This window comes from Uloborus diversus, chromosome 6 (genome assembly GCF_026930045.1).
Source record: "Uloborus diversus isolate 005 chromosome 6, Udiv.v.3.1, whole genome shotgun sequence".
NCBI lineage: Eukaryota > Metazoa > Arthropoda > Arachnida > Araneae > Uloboridae > Uloborus > Uloborus diversus.
The window spans coordinates 97,394,762-97,404,634 of record NC_072736.1 but is presented as its reverse complement, the minus strand read 5'-3'; positions in this window follow the sequence as shown (position 1 = coordinate 97,404,634).

The following is a 9,873-nucleotide window of genomic DNA, read 5'->3' as shown; positions in this document are numbered from 1 at the left end:
CCAACTAAATGCTGCTGTAAAATATGGTTAGTTTAATTAATTTTAGATTAAAAAAAAAACCATATTCTTACAAATTCATACAAAACAATAAAAATTTTTACCTTGTATAACGTTATCCAAGTTTGTTAATCCAGAATTTTCACTTTCACCATTTCTCAACAATTCATATTTTAGAAGGAAATAATGAAAACTAACATTATTTTGAGAAGCTCGAGAATACTACTAAGGGACGAATTAATTTCCGTAGCTGAAAGCAAACTAAGACACATCGATTGCGTTAATAAATACTCAGAACAAACTGCCTGTGTTTACGTCAGCAGACATACGTGGAACGCAACGTGGCAATGTTTTAGTTTCATCGGCAGTTTTATAAATCACCGCAAGGTAGCGTATTCGAGCGCTGGAGTTCCGAATAATTGTTTTAAAAAAGTTTTTTTGGCTGCTGTCCAAATCTTAAAACAACGTTTCCTTCTAGAATTTCATTTTAAATTAGTTTAAAATTGGTTGCTCTATTCGGACATAGCCTTTATTTTATCGTCTGCCCTTTTTTTATTTTTTACACTCACCGTTCTTAACTCTTTTCAGCATATGAAAATTGTTTCTTTAGCTATGTTTATTTATTGTAGTGTAAGTTTATCATTCACCTGCCTCATATTTTGGTACATTTAAGATGTGTGACTTATTATGTTCATTTTGTTGACTTTTTTCCGTCACATGGGTGAGTTTTCGAATCGAATAACTCTCCTTTTGCTTCCTGTTTCTATTTTTGAAATACAGTTTGTATCGTTAAAAGAACATGTTAAATTAAGACTGTTTGGATTTCTTTAAGTGAAAGGGAGTTGAACAAAACAGATTGTTTTTAAGGATTTTAACTAAAGCTAAATTGGAATCTGATGACTTGGTATTAAATTAATGTTTATTGGTATTAATTTAGTCTTGGTGCTTTAGTTTTATGTGATCAACCAAAAAGTGTGTGTCATTTTATGTAAAAAGCTGATTGTAATTGTACATAAATATTTCAGATATAGTCTATCAGATGTAATTCATTTTAACGTGAGCACAGGTTATAGTTGATAATGCATATATTTTCATCTTTTGTGCTAATTGAAAATACTCATAACTTGTATCATTGATAACTATGATTAACGTTAAAGAGATTTCTGCCAAAAAATGCTCTACTGGTGTTTTGCAAACCTTGCATTACGCGTATTTATTTACTCCTTAACGCGTTAGAAACTGATGTCAGAGTAATACAAAAACATCAATTGGACATCTCTTTCATTTTTTAAGTAGCCCGTGCAACGCCGGGCACGCAGCTATTGATTAAATAACGTGTGAATAAATTATCGAATGATGAATCAATAAATGAATGAATAAATAAATAATTCTTTAGAATTTATTAATAAATAATAAGATCAATGAATAAATAAATGAAATAAATTATTCCATTTCGCCCCATTTACTTTGCCCCGTATGTACTTGTCAAATTGCCTTACAGAACTAAAATGAAAACATGCTTAATATTCAATAAATAAGTACTGCACTGAATATCAGTACGTCTTAATTGATGTTTGAAATGCGAATAACAAGAACTTTCTCATTTTATAGAAACAAAAATTATTTTTGATATGACACAATATTACAATATCAGTATTAAATTTTGAAAATGTCTGGTTTAATTATGATCCTTGATCTTCAGAGAGAACTTTATTTTAAGCAGAATCAACAACAAGTTTAATAACGTAGTTAAATTATAGTCAGATAGGTGTCACATAGCCGGAGTAAAATATTTTAACATTTCACTTTTCCCACTATTTCACCTTTACCAAACATTCTGCTTTTATTTTCGTCAAAATAAGAAAATATTCAGTATATGTCAGCTGGAACCTTACATAAGAGAGGGATGTTAAATTGTTGCACAAAATTTCATGTTAATAGACCTTACCTTTTTTTCCACACGCGCGAATGGCTGTCAAACAAACAAGTTAACAGACATGCATGTTCTTTTATTCTATACAATTCATTTGTTTAAATGAACCAAAGAAAGAATAAAATCCAGAGTGCAATATTCATAAATAAAAATGAACTTGCAACTGCATTTTTAGCAACACATAGCAGTTTTAAAAAAACACACACCACACAGAACAGATTTGTTTTACATAACAGTCGTAACACTCAGCATAACAAACGGTCGAAAATTTATTCAAGGCACACGTGGTTAAACTTAATAGTACATTTTCTTTCAAGAATATTCATCATCTTTTTATAGTTTATTAGCCACAGTGTTTTCCTTTTCCACTGTTTGACGATCCATAATCCATACAATAAATAGACTTTTTTATTATGTCTGATGCTTTCTCTGCAACCATGACGGTAGGGATGAGGGTGGGCCCCCAAGGTATTACAGGCATGATGGATGCATCTACAACTCTGAGATTTTTGACGTGCTTTACCCTGGAAAAAAATTAATGATTCAAGCAGTACTTTTGCAAAACATTAACATTGTTAAGGAAATTAACTAATTGGTGAAGGATAAATAATGAACGAATTTTCGGAAAACTTTCAAAAGGAAAAGGCGATACCTGTTACAATTGAGTATACATAAAAGCAGTATGGACTAATAAGAAAGGTAATCAGTAGTAAATTAAGGTTTGAAAAAAAAATGTATGCTGCAACAGTGACTGTATGATTTGAAGTGTTTTTCTTATTTTTTAATTTTAAGTGTCAGTGTTTTAAGTTCTCCATATTCCAACTGAAAAAATAAAACACTTCCATAAAAATATACTTTTGTTTTTGAAAAGCGCAAACACTTATTAGTTCATTTAACTAAAAGAAAGAAAAAATGTAAAAAAACTACTTTTATGAATTTGTTTTCATTCTTTAGTTTGAAAGTGATTAATAAAATTGCTTTATCATGTACATTTTGCTTTAAATAAAAATTAGGCGTTTACACTTTTAATAATATCGATTTTCACTAGCACCAACTTATGGTTATTTTTCAAGGAAAAAAGGAAGGGGGGCGATAGGTGTCAGTATACATATGGAAAAGGGCGATGCGCTCAAAAAGGTTGGGAACCACTGTTCTAAAACTTTCCCCCCTTCCATGAGCGAAATAACTAAATATGTGTGAGCATGCTTAACAACATATTAACACCTAACGTTTACAGTAGTGTAGGATTTATCAAGATGCCTTTTTTCATACAAGTGCATGTGTATCTATGTTTGAAAAATTTCTACTATATGAAATGTGTATACCATAATGTGAAACATTTTATATTTCAGAAATCTACCATATCAGTAGAAGATGCATGAAGTAGGGTTGAAAAAGTTTGTGGATTCTTTTGAAAATTTTTAAGCTTCGTATGCCAATAGAAATAGTTACGTTGCAGAAAATACAAAATCGTATTCATCAGTTTAAAGTGAATTTAATATTGAATTAAATACAAAAAAGATAGTTTAAATGATTTTTTTTATACACAAAAGGTAAGAAGCAATTATTGTATTTTTATTTCATAAGCAGCATTCTGCTTTCGGTTGATCAAAGCACAATTATGACTTGTTCCAACGGTACGCATTCCAGATTCTACCGGCAGTTGCTAGTATTTGAATTTTCCTATATAACAGGAAGAGTAATTGACTAGGAAGTTAGATATTGTAAACCTTCCTATACCTTTGTCTGTTAAAGACGTATAACGTTTTGTACTGAATATACAGTCGGACCTCCATATATCGAAGTAGCAAATTTCCGGAAAAAAAATTTGATATATAGAAATTTCGATATATAGAAACGATTTTATTTTATCGTACAAATCTCCTAAATCTCTAAAATTAAAGCTAATTTTCGTGTATAAAACCCAATTTCTAATTTATACGAGTAACGGATTAAATGAAAGTTGAAAAATAAAAAAATTAACAGAAATTACATTTTTGTGCCGTCATACATCTTCATTCTTCTGCAATTAACTTGATTCGCAACATTAGGGGGGTTTCGTTTTGACAGTGTAATCGAGAGAAAAGTAAAAAAATCAATCTACTTCACTTAAATGATTTTTACTGAAGCTAAAAAACTAGGAATGATAATCAACAGACCAAATGGATAACTTGAAACTCATTTTACAGTGTTACTAGTTACAACCTAGATTTGAAATAAACTTGAGGGAATTTAAGAACTTCAGAACGGAACAACGACCCTTCTACACAGCCCTCAACCCCAGATTCCTTATGAGTTTCGTAGCAACCTTTAGTGAACATAATTTTCTCCCCTAATTTTCATTTTTCATGAGACAAACAGTCTGAAATGGAAAAAAAATCTACGAATGTCTCGAAAAAATTTTCGATATATAGAGATTTTTTCGATATATAGAAACAATTTTTCTGTGTAATGAACATAAATGTACTGAAATTTCGATATGTGGAAGTTCAATATATGGAGGTTCGACTATATTTGATTTTTCTTACATTAAGTTCAGTATTGAATTCTCTCTAAAATTCTCTCTCAAAACCCGAGTTTGGATTTTGTGAACCGTAACATTTTCATACAAACTTTTAAATTAAAATTAAAAACGTTTCTACAATTTTGGACACTATTGTATATCAAAATCATATAAGTTACCCAAAATATATTAGGCATAAAATAATATACATAAAATACACCAAACCTAACGTAAGCGGTCATGAAACAAATACCTTAACTGTGGATCAACCACTGTTGTTGGATCATGGGAATGACCCATTTTTGCTGTTCCTACGTAGTGTCCCGTTGTTCCAACAAACGTTCGAATAACACAGTTCAGATACATTCGTTCTTTACCGGCATAATATTCACATCCTGGCATTAGATTTTCGAGGGGCTTTGCACCCACTTTTCTCATGGCTGGATCGGACATTAGTTTATTGCAATTCATCAATCCTGAAACAAAAAAATATTATTTTGCAAAATCAATAACCAAGTTGTCAGTTTGGTGAAAATATCATAAAATACATCATGTTCTATGAGAAGAGTTTTTATTTACCTTGTACAACGTCTTCTACATCCCGATAGTCTGCATAATAACATGGGTCTATAAGAGGGCTGTGATAAGGGTTGGTAGATATTAGAGAAATTGTGCCTCTACTTTTGGGGTGTAATAGCTGGGAAAGACACATCAATATTGTTTTCGATGAATAAGGCTGGAAATAATGTTGAAACACCTAAAAAATAAATAAATAAATGTGTTGTTCATTTAAATGGATTCATGAAAATATTCATGCTATTATGCATTCTATGGTCATTTCACGTCATTGAATATTGGCGTACGTAAAATGGTTAATCCAGCTCATTTAAATATCTCTAAACAGAATTGGATTGAAAAACAGTGATCGGTACCCAATATAGAAAACATCATTGTTATTACATGCAATATACCGACAGCCTAGTTATCCCATCCAGAGGCTGCAGTTTCGTCTTTGTTATGGACTCATCAGTCTGGAATAAGGAATAACCAAGCTGGAAACAGATGTCATCTTATTGAAGTTGATAATGACAAAAAACTGGTAGATAAAGTACATTTGTCTCGCCAGCGAGTGTCCGTAGCATTATGCGGCTCGACTCGGGAATTGAAGGCAAAGCTTGGATAATTAGCAGTATGTTACTGTCCCTAAGCCATGGCTAAGGCAGAAATATCTACAATATGTGCATGCGTGTATATTAAAATACATGTATTACCTTAAATGCATATTTATGTCTGCAGGCTCTCCTTGATGAGATAAATTCACTTTATCTTCCCGTTTGTTATCACTCTGAAGTAATCTGTTTTTGTGACTTCCCGTTATTAGTTTCCGATTATTTTACCACAACATTTTACTTCAGTGTAAGTAAACACTCTTATTTTCAAACGTTAATTTACTCAATTAGTCAATAAGAAGTGTACATTTTGCAGTATGTTCATGCTTTTATTTATTTTTGTAGGACTTTGTTAAGCTAAATATAATGCATTAAAACCGAACATAGGGATAAAGGGTAATGTCCCTCACCTAAGCTGACTAGTATATGACTGGGGACACTTATACGAGATCGGTGACTATCTGCTGTTACTTCAATATGTTTAATAGTTGTATAGCTATTTGTTTCAATCCAATCATTCTTTTGTGCTAACCCTGCACTCTTGAGGAATTTCTTTTTCAGGATAAGAAAACTTGAAAGTCAAATTCTTTCTTTTCTTTGCCTTTTTTTTTTTTTAATTGTCAGTTGCTAGGTAAACATAACTATTATTTTTTTAACACGTGTGATTTTCTGTAAAAACAAACCGAATGTAGGTCGTTTTTATTAATAGAAAGATAACACACACAAATAGAATATTTTTATAAATATTTGATTCATATGTTAGTTTAAAGCATTTATAAATATTAATTCTTAATTTTGAATAAAAGAAAATAAAAAAAATACCTGCTGTTTCAAGTTTATCTGTTTCTTCATTACAATACTGTCAAGATCAACAACATGCAAAAGATGATCGGGATGATCTATGCTGGAGTTTAGACCATAATTTGGCGAAAATAATCTTAAATATTCCCCTCCAGCAGATGTTAAAGGACCTGTGATTGAAAAAAAAAAAGACAACATTGTATCAATGATACTTAGTACTTGATACTAAATTTGCTGTATGTTCATCTTTACCAAGTGTATTTTAAATTCAACGATAAAAGTAGGACTTACCCGTTCGGTTGTAAATATACTGAAGAATGTTTTTATCATCTCCAAGTTCATCAACAAATCTCTTCAACGTGGATTTCACTTCGTAAGCAAGAAAAGAGAAAGGAAGATCTTGTAAATTAAAACCAACTGGCAAATCCGCAACTACAGGTATCTAAAATTGAAATGATTGGACCATATTAATTGTTAAATTTGCAGTTCTTCATTTTTCTTTTTTTAAAGCAAATTTAAGCAAATAAATAAATAAGTAAAATACAAAAGTAAAAATTAGAAACTGTGGAAATCAAATTTACGAATGATGGTAGTGTAAAATCAGAATGTTTTAAAGTAAAATGAATACTGAACCAATAGCATTTTTAATTTTTCTGTATTAACAAGATTAGTGACTCTTATGTTGATGTGTGAAATTTGTAGCAACAACAGCAACAATAACAATGACGACTGAAATAATAATAAAAACGACAGGAAAATCACAGCCGCAACTACGGTTCGAAAACTTTGGAATTTTTTTTCTCTGTGTGCATGTGTCTGTGACTTCAATATTTTTAGCTTGTGTTGTTAAATTTTCCCATGCAACAGAATAACTCTGTCTACCCCCCCCCCCCCCCCCAAAAAAAAATGCTCTGCACGAAAATCTTCAAAGTGAGCCGAGTCAAAACTAAGTTATAGGCCGCCATTGTTCTTCTTTCATTTCAATGAACAAATAAGTAACTGACAGTTCTACAAAAGAACCTACGTTGAGTACGTTGTTAATATTTAAGAAATAAAGAAATTGTGCTTTACTGAAAACATTTTGACAGTATGAAGAGCACTGGATAGGTACATGGAACTTTGTTAATTTCGACATGTAGCCAATTTCAGACAGCATGAGTAAATGTGTATTTATGTGTTGTTGAAAACATTTTGATAATATGAAAAGCACTGGATACGTATATTGAACTTTGTGAATTCCAGACAGCATAAGTAAGTGTGTAATTATGTGTTGTTGAAAACATTTTGATAATATGAAAAACACTTGATACGATCTTTTCATATTATCTTGAACTTTGTTAATTTCGACATGGGGCCAATTCTAGACAACATAAGTAAGTGTGTAATTATGTGTGGTTTAAAACATTTTGATAATATGAAAAACACTGGATACATACATTGAACTTTGTTAATTCTGACATGGGGCCGATTCCAGACTGCATAAATAAGTGTGTAATTATGTGTTGTTGAAAACATTTTGATAATATGAAAAGCGCTGGATACGTACATTGAACTTTTAATTTCGACATGGGGCCAATTTTAGACAGCGTAAGTAATTGTGTAATTATGTGTTGTTTAAAACCTTTTGATAATATGAAAAGCATTGGATACGTACATTGAACTTGGTTAATTCCGACATGGGACCAATACCGGACAGCATAAGTAAGTGAGCTGTTTTGACAGTTCCGGCGGACAGGATGACTTCTTTATTTGCTCTAACCTTGTAAGTTTTCTTATTAAAGTCGAATTTCACACCTACAGCACGCTTATTTTCTATAATTATCTAGATGAAATACAAAGAACAAGTTTTTGCTTGCATCAAATTTTACATGACTTCAGACAGTAGCAAAAATACTTAAAAATATTTCCTTGGTAAGCAGAAATAAAAGCATAAATAACAGTTTTTTGTTAGTACAGTAAAATCCCGTTATAACGAACTTCAAGAGACTACAAAATTTGTTCGTTGTTGCGGGAATTTCGTTTTAATGGAATTCAAGTTATGTAAGGGAAATTAAAATGGGAGCGAACCTTTATTTCGTTGAAATGCATATTTCGTAGAACTAGTGTCCGCTGTAATGAGTTTTTACTGCAAATTCAAACCTAATTTATTTCGTAATATTTTATTTGCTTTAATGAGCAAAAATCGTTGCAAAATGGAATATGACCTCATGATTTATTTTCAGAAATTTTTAATTTCAAACATAGATTGCTAATGTGTTATTACCTATTATTCTACGAGCATAATACGTTCCTTCACGAAAAAAAGAAAAGAAAATATTTATTATCTGAGAAATTCTACGCATTTTTATATAGAGTACAAAGATAAGTTTAAAATTATTTCAAGGAGGCATTAAAACTGCTCCAAAGTCCTAGCAATTAGTGCAACATGATTTTACGTCATAGTACAAGATGCTTGACTTTCCACTCAGCTGGTGTGATAAAAAGGTGCAGTTTTTTGCTCTACTTCATACACATCATGTTCAATACGTTCTGCTACAAAACATTAGAGTCGTTCAGGGCAATTTTAATTCAATTTCTCTATTTTTAACTGACTCAAAGTTTTTTTTAAATCGCGCGAACGAATCTATCAGTATAAAAAGGAAGAATATATTTTCCAGTATTGTGCAGTTACCTAAAATTAGAAAAAAAATCATAAAACTTCTTAAAATGAAGTATTAACTTGGTTCAAAGCTATCCTATCTTTAGTGAACTACTTTCAACCTTGTGAGAAATGTGATGTTAAATAAATTATTTAATGGAAATAGAGTAGTTTTGAAACAGAAAAACAAGATTTTAAAATTTTTAAAGAATCCCCATTCTTATTTCATATTGTCATGAAATTTCTTTTACTTGTTATATTGCAAGCAATATTAAAATGCAGGAGGAAATATTCCTACAACTTTAAATCAGCATTTAAGAATAGCTTCTGAAGAGCGATTTCAAAAACACAGTTTAAACAGTGTTACTAACTTATTTTGCAAAACAAAAAGTGCTGTTAATTACAAAGAATTTATTGTTTCTATCATTTATTGAGCTCGAACTGAATCTTATTTCTTAAATTTGTTAATTAGACATCATCACCTTTTACTTGAAACTTCCCGAATCACCATGAAGCTAAGAGAACTGGAATACTTAGGTATTTGTTCGAAGGCACAAATTTGTAAATATGATGTGACACAGTCATATAACGGAAAGACAGATTTTGTAACATTAAAGTGGACTCAAATATTAACTTCACTGCATAGCTGTATCTTTTTTATTCCCCCGCTAATTACCATTCTGCTGGCTTTGTTATTCGAAATGTTAATTGCTCGACGAAATGTAATTTGCCTTGTTGACACAGGATAGTTGTCAACAACGTATATCTACATTGTTACACTATCCATCTTTTTTTTTTAATGCAGAGTCTGGCATGTCAACTCCCGAATTTG